Genomic DNA, 8391 nt, shown 5'->3' on the forward strand with positions numbered 1-8391 from the left:
ATGTGATCAAACATGAGTCCATAGTCCACAAGTTGTTGTTTCATCCATAACATTTGGGCGCAACAACAACCGGCGGCTACATACTCGGCTTCGGCGGTAGACAAGGCTACACTTACTTGTTTCTTACTATGCCATGAAACAAGAGAGTTTCCTAGCAAGTGACAAGTGCCGCTAGTGCTTTTCCTATCCAATTTGCAACCGGCAAAATCGGAATCGGAATAACCAATCAAATCACAAGTGGATCCTTTCGAATACCACAATCCAACATTTAATGTTCCTATGAGATACTTCATAATCCTTTTCACCGTACTTAAGTGAGATTCCTTAGGATTAGCTTGGTATCTCGCACACATGTATACACTAAACATGATATCTGGCCTACTTGCCGTTAGATAAAGTAATGATCCTATCATGCCTCTATACTTCTTTACATCTATGCTTTTACCTTGTTCATCTTTGTCAAGGTAGCAAGTAGTGCTCATTGGTGTGTCCATTGCCTTAGCATTGTCCATTCCAAATCTTTTGAGAAATTCCTTGCAATATTTGGTTTGGCTAACGAAAGTTCCTTCTTTTCCTTTTTTGATTTGAAGACCAAGGAAGAAGTTGCGTTCGCCCATCATGGACATTTCAAATTCACTTTGCATGAGGTTTGAGAAAAACTTGCAAAGTGATTCGTTAGTTGAACCAAATATTATGTCATCGACGTAAACTTGTACCAAAAGGATATTTTTGTTTTCAATCAAGATAAATAAAGTTGTATCAACCTTCCCTCTTCTAAAACCCTTTTCTATTAAAAACTTGCTCAAACGTTCATACCAAGCTCTTGGAGCTTGTTTAAGACCATAAAGAGCTTTCTTGAGTTTAAAAACATGATTAGGATTTTCATAATCCTCAAAACCGGGAGGTTGTTCAACATATACTTCTTCTTGAATGAAACCATTAAGAAACGCACTCTTAACATCCATTTGATAAAGTTTGAAGTTATAAGAGGATGCAAAAGCAAGTAACATCCTAATTGCTTCTAATCTAGCTACGGGAGCATAAGTTTCATCATAATCAATGCCTTCCTCTTGATTATAACCTTTAGCTACTAATCTAGCTTTGTTTCTAACAATTGTACCATTTTCATCGAGTTTATTTCTAAAAACCCATTTTGTTCCTACAATTGTTTGATTACTTGGTTTAGGCACCAATTCCCAGACGTCATTTCGTTTGAATTGGTTAAGGTCCTCTTGCATTGCCACAGCCCAATGTTCATCATCAATTGCGGACTCAATGGTAGATGGTTCAATTTGAGAAACAAAAGCACTATATGCAAATAAATTTCTAAAAGTGGATCGAGTTGTTACCCCTTTCGAAACATCACCAATGACGTTGTCTAGAGGATGATCCTTTGAAGTACGCCAATCCTTTGGAAGTGAATTTATTTGTGCTTGTGATGGTTCAATTTCTTCAACTTGAACACTATCCTTTGTTGAGCTTGTAGAGGCTTCATTTAAATCTTTTTCTTTGTCTTCACCATTCAAATTTAGTGAATCAAAGTTTTCTACATTTTCATCAAAATCTTTTCTAGCACAACAACGGTTAGTTTCATCAAAAGCGACATGAATACTTTCTTCCATAGTCATGATGCGTTTATTATATACTCTAAAAGCTTTGCTAGTTAAAGAGTAGCCTAAGAAGATTCCTTCATCAGCCTTAGCATCAAATTTGCCTAAGTTATCTTTTCCATTATTTAGAATAAAGCATTTACAACCAAAGACGTGAAGGTGGGAAATATTTGGCTTTCTTCCTTTGTACAATTTGTACGGTGTTTTCTTAAGAATAGGTCGAATGATAATCCTATTCATAACGTAACACGCGGTACTAACCGCATCCGCCCAAAAGTACTTAGGAATATTAGCCTCATTGAGCATAGTTCTCGCCATTTCTTCTAAATGACGATTTTTCCTTTCAACCACACCATTTTGTTGTGGTGTTCTAGGAGAGGAAAAATTATGCTCAATGCCATTTTCTTCACAAAAAGTTTCAAAAAGATTGTTTTCAAATTCTCCACCATGATCACTTCTAATAGATGATATATGCAAATTCTTTTCATTTTGAATAACTTTGGCTAATCTTTTGAATGCTCGAAATGCATCACTCTTGTTTGCTAGGAACAAGATCCATGTAAATCGAGAGTAATCATCAACAATAACTAAAGCATAGTAATTGCCACCAAAGCTCATAGTCCTAGAAGGACCAAATAAATCCATGTGCAAAAGTTGTAATGGCCTTGTTGTTGAAACAATGTTTTTGGATTTAAAAGAGGCCTTTACTTGTTTTCCCTTTTGACATGCGTCGCAAAGGACGTCTTTTTCAAAACGTAGCTTTGGTAAGCCAATTACTAACTCTTTAGAGACCAACTTGCTAAGATGGTCCATGTTAGCATGAGCTACTCTACGATGCCATAACCAAGTTTCATCATTTTTACTAACAAGGCATTTCACATCATTTGAGGAAACTTCATTTAGATTAATCATGTATACATTGTCAACACGGTGCCCAATTAGCACAATTTCATTAGTGTCTTGCCTTTTTATCAAACAACATTTTGAATCAAAGGTGACTAAGTTTCCTTTGTCACAAAGTTGGCTAACACTAATGAGATTATGTTTGAGACCTTTGACAAGTATAACATTATCTATGGAGGTAGAAGAATTTTTACCAACTTTTCCAACGCCGATTACTTTGCCGGTGTTGTTGTCTCCATAGATCACGTTTCCTCCGTTTGTAGGCTCTATTGCGGTGAACTTTGATTCATCTCCGGTCATGTGTTTGGAGCATCCACTATCAACATACCAATTTGTATCCTTAGCTCCAACACGTACCTACAAAACAATTAAAATTGGGATTTAGGTACCCAAGTGAATTTGGGTCCTTGATGGTTAGTATGAGCATAATGCCCATAAGGTGCCCATCTCGTATCTTGACCACGAAAGTTTATATGTTTAATTCTAGTAAAGCATACGGGTGCTATATGACCTACTTTATTACAATAATGACATATGACATTTGGATTATGCATCCTATGCATGTTTCTAAATGGTTGCCTAGGTTGTTTCCTAAATGCAACATCTTTTGATCTATATGCATTGTGATTATAATTTCTAAATGAAGCATGTTGAGGAGGATGTTTAAAGGCTTCATTCCTTTTAGGCATGCTTGCTTTTTGGGCTTGCGGTTGCCTAATAGGAGTTTTAGCATTTTTAAATTTTCCTTTTTCAAAACCTAAACCTTCCTTATTATGAACATGCTTTTGGTTTTTCAACATTTTATCTAAGTTCTTTGAAGATTCATTGAACTTAGCTAAAGTGTTCTTAAGATTTGTAATTTCATTTTCATGCATTTTACAAGATTTGTATGGATCACTACTTGTGCTACACTTATCTTTTCCAAGATTGATATTCTCGTTTTTCAACATCTCATTTTGTTTTAAAAGATCCATATTCTTTTTCTTTAGGAGAGAATAATCTTGGGTAAGTTTTGTGTACACCTCAAGTAAGGCATCATATTCATCTTGTAAATTAAAAGAAGTGGAGTTGTCATCACTAACCTTTTCTTCGCTTGCCATTAAGCAAAGATTTGCAACCTCGTCGTCATCGGAGTCGGATTCATCCTCGTTCTCCCATGATATGTATGCTTTCTCCTTCTTCTTAAATTTCTTGTTTTTGTCCTCCTTTTGAAGTTTTGGACAATTGGGTTTGATGTGTCCAACTTCTCCACACTCATAGCATTTTGGTACCTTTGTTTTGCTCTTGAAGTTTTTCTTCATTGCAAACTTATTGAATCTTTTCAATAAGAGTGCAAATTCTTCATCTCCTTCTTCTTCATTATCATCACTCTCTTCTTGTAGTGATGTTGTTTTAAGGGCGAGAATTTTCTTCTTGCTTTCTTCACCTTTTTGTCTATTTAGCATAGTCATTTCATAGGTGAGAAGATTACCTCGTAGTTGATCGAATGTAAGTTGATCATAGAGCCTTCCTTCCACAATGGCGTTCACTTTGGAGTTCCATTTTGGTGTAAGGCTTGTAAGCACCTTGGTCACAATTTGTTTATCATTGTATTTTGTGCCAAGCATGCTTAGATTGTTGAAGATCTTGGAGAGTCTTTCAAGAGCTTCTTCAATGCTCTCTTCATCTTTCATTTTAAAATTTTCCCATTCATGAACCAACATAAATACCTTTGATTCTTTAACGTGGTCGGTTCCTTCGTAAGTGATTTGGAGTTTATCCCAAATCTCTTTAGTGGTTTCACATGTAGAGATCTTCATATAATCATGCTCGTTAAGTGCACAATGAATGAAGTTGATGGCTTTATCATTCATTGCCACTTTCTTCCAATCATCGTCACTATATTCATCTTCTCCTTTCGGTACTTGCTTTGAGACGGAGACTTCTCCTTCTTTAGCGCTTGTTGTCTTTGTTGGAATGTGATTTCCATTCTCAATCACTTTCCAAATTCTCACATCTTGAGAACGGATCCAAATTCTCATCTTATTTTTCCAATAAGAGTAATTTGTTCCGCTAAAAAGAGGAGGTCTAGCGGTTGAGTTACCTTCGCTAGTGTTGTTGTTGTTAAAGCTTGTGCTTGCCATGATCTTTTCCCTTAAACGGTTAAGTCTTTCAAAGGGTTAAGCTCTGATGCCACTTGTAGAACCTATGCACAATTACTCAAGAGGGGGGTGAATTGAGTATTGCAACAACAATGAATCTTTTTGCGAAAGTTAAAGAAAATATACAAAAGTGTTATTGTACTAGTATTTTTCCAAGAGCTTAACTCAATTGCTAAGCATTTATAAGGAGCTTTTACTTTCCAATAGACACCAACTCAAATAAATTGATCAAGCTTTTCACCAATCGGACTTAAGCTACTCCTTAAGTACTTACGAAGCTACTTTTCGATCACAATTTATTTGCTCAAAGGTAAAAGACAATAATATTGAAGAGATGAGTTTGGAGAGATGCAAACGCTATTTAGAGTGGTTCGGCACAATCCTTGTCCTACGTCCACTTTCTTTCTCAATCGCAATTGAGAAGTTCCACTATTGCCAAGCTTCAAGGTGCTCGCGCAAAACCTTTTACAATCCGAGTCCTTAGTTTCTAACACCTCACGGTATATGATCACCACTCGTATACTAACCCACTCCACTTAGAGATACCTTCTCTAAGATTTGCCTTGAGTACTTAGTATACCTCTTTGGTATCCTCACCGACTATAGTGTTTATAACTCTTGACTCAACCTTGGAGATCACACTCCAATTTACAAAGTGTACAAGAAAACAATTCTCAAAGAATTGTTGAGATGAAATGAGTACTCTCTAAAAGAGTGTATGATTACAAGTTTAGCACTATTGAACCAATTGATATTGCTCTCTCAAATTGTGTATTATAACACCTTACAAAATGTGTAGAATGAAAGAATATGAACAAGATAGTTTGCAAATACTCAAGTATATGAAATAAGGCTTCAATCCATCTATTTATAGACTCCCCAAACCTTAGAAACGTTGGGGAGTTAGTGGGATGGAGCCTTTTTGTCAAAACTAGCCGTTTTTTATGTTTTTGAATCATTTGCATAGATGCATGACACTTTGCATCGATGCAAATGTGTCTTTGAAGCTGAAATTTGAATTTTTAGCTAGGTTGCATCGATGCAAACATCTTTGCATCGATGCAACAAGTCGTTGCATGCTTTGCATCGATGCAAGATGAGTGTGCATCGATGCAAACCTTAAAGAATGGCTTAAAATCACTTCAAAATACTTAGGATTGATCTCAAACTTGTTGGAGTCAATTCCTATGCTTTTGTACCTTTGAAAACAAGTTTTAAACCATTTGGCTAGCATCGAATTGCAAGATGTGCATATGATATGATAATCAAAACATTTTGTGAGTGTGTGTTGAGAGATTTAGCAATTGGTTCTTAACAAGAAGTTACCTAAGTCCTAAGACACTATACTTGTCTTCAAATGTTGTGGACTTGAGTTTCTTGTTGTTGTTGTTGTGTTGCTTTCAACTCTTCATTCCTCAACGTTGAATGTTGGTTGATCTTTCAACATGCTTGTTCATTCAAGTTGTTTGTTGGTTTGTCTTTCATGTCGTTTGTTGGTTTGTCATTCATCAAAACCTACGAATACAAACTTCGCATACAAGCAACATGATTTACACAGGATCCCCACCTACCTCAACTCACCTTCTCTCCTCTTCACACAATCCAATAACACTCTTCCCAAAAAAAACCCTTCACCAATCACCTCAATCTCTTTTCCTCATCACCTCTTCACCACTCACATCCATCCATCCTTCCCACCCAAACCCACCCTAAATGGCCGAAACACAAACCTCTCTCCCTCTCCTCCATCTCTTCCTCTTCTTCTTCTATTCTATCTTCTCTTTGCTCGAGGGCGAGCAATATTCTAAGTTTGGTGTGGTAAAAGCATAATTTTTTTGTTTATCCATAACCACCTATGGCACCTAAGGCCGGAAAAATCTCTAGAAAAGGAAAAGGGAAGGCAATTGCTTCCACCTCTGAGTCATGGGAGATGGGGAGATTCATCTCAAGGGTCCATAGCTCAGTAGTAGAGTATTTGACTGAACATCAAGAGAGCATGAGGAATTCCCTCATCAAGAAATCCCTGAGATACCTCAGGGGATACATTTTCCTCCACACAATTATTGGGAGCAACTAAGGATAGGAGCACCAAAATCACTAGGGATCAAGCAACAGAGGCAAGGAAGAGACATAGAAGAGCTCAAGGACATCATTAGTCCTTCAAGAAGAAGATACCACCATCACTAAGGTGGACTCATTCCTTGTTCTTATTTCTCTGTTTTTCGATTTTTATGCTATATGTTTATCTATGTTTTGTGTCTTTACTACATGATCATTATTATTTAGTAACTATGTCTTAAGGCTATGAATAATTCCATGAATCCTTCACCTCTCTTAAATTAAAAATGTTTCTAATTCAAAAGAACAAGAAGTACATGAGTTTCAAATTTATCCTTGAAATTAGCCTAATTATATTGATGTGGTGACAATACTTTTTGTTTTCTGAATGAATGCTTGAACAGTGCATATTTTTGATCTTGTTGTTTATGAATGTTAAAATTGTTGGCTCTTGAAGGAATGATAAACAAAGAGAAATGTTACTGAAAATCTGAAAAATCATAAATTTGATTCTTGAAGCAAGAAAAAGCAGTGAATAGCAAAGACTTGCGAAAAAAAATAAGTGGCGAAAAAAATACAGAAAGAAAAAGAAAAAGCAAGCAAAAAAAGCCAATAGCCCTTAAAACCAAAAGGCAAGGGTAAAAAGGATCCAAGGCTTTGAACATCAACGGATAGGAGGGCCCAAGGAAATAAAATCCAGGCCTAAGCGGCTAAATCAAGCTGTCCCTAACCATGTGCTTGTGGCATGCAGGTCCAAGTGAAAAGCTTGATACTGAGTGATTAAAGTCATGATCCAAAACAAAAAGAGTGTGCTTAAGAACCCTAGACACCTCTAACTAGGGACTTTAGCAAAGCTGAGTCACAATTTGAAAAGGTTCACCCAGTCATGTGTCTGTGGCATTTATGTATCCGGTGGTATTGGAAAACAAAGTGCTTAGGGCCACGGCCAAGACTCATAAAAGTAGCTGTGTTCAAGAATCAACATACTTAACTAGGAGAATCAATAACACTATTTGAAATTCTATGTTTCTAGAGATGCCAATCATTCTAAACATCAAAGGAAAAAGTGAGATGCCAAAACTGTTCAGAAGCAAAATGCTACAAGTCCCGCTCATCTAATTAGAACTAATATTCATTGATATTTTGGGATTTATAGTATATTCTCTTATTTTTATCCTATTTGATTTTCAGTTGCTTGGGGACAAGCAACAATTTAAGTTTGGTGTTGTGATGAGCGGATAATTTATACGCTTTTTGGCATTGTTTTTAGGTAGTTTTTAGTAGGATCTAGCTACTTTTATGGATGTTTCAATTAGTTTTTATGCTAAATTCACATTTCTGGACTTTACTATGAGTTTGTGTATTTTTTTGTGATTTCAGGTAATTTCTGGCTGAAATTGAGGGACCTGAGCAAAACTCTAATAAAAGGCTGACAAAGGACTGTTGATGCTGTTGGTTTCTGACCTCCCTGCACTCGAAATAGATTTTTTGGAGCTACAGAACTTCAAATGGCGCGTTCTCAATGGCGTTGGAAAGTAGACATCCAGAGCTTTTCAGCAATATATAATAGTTCATACTTTATTCGTGATTAGATGACGCAAACTGGCGCTCAACGCCAGTTCCATGCTGCATTCTAGAGTCAAATGCCAAAAACACGTCACGAACCAGAGTTGAACGCC

This window comes from Arachis hypogaea, chromosome 1 (genome assembly GCF_003086295.3).
Source record: "Arachis hypogaea cultivar Tifrunner chromosome 1, arahy.Tifrunner.gnm2.J5K5, whole genome shotgun sequence".
Classification (NCBI taxonomy): domain Eukaryota; kingdom Viridiplantae; phylum Streptophyta; class Magnoliopsida; order Fabales; family Fabaceae; genus Arachis; species Arachis hypogaea.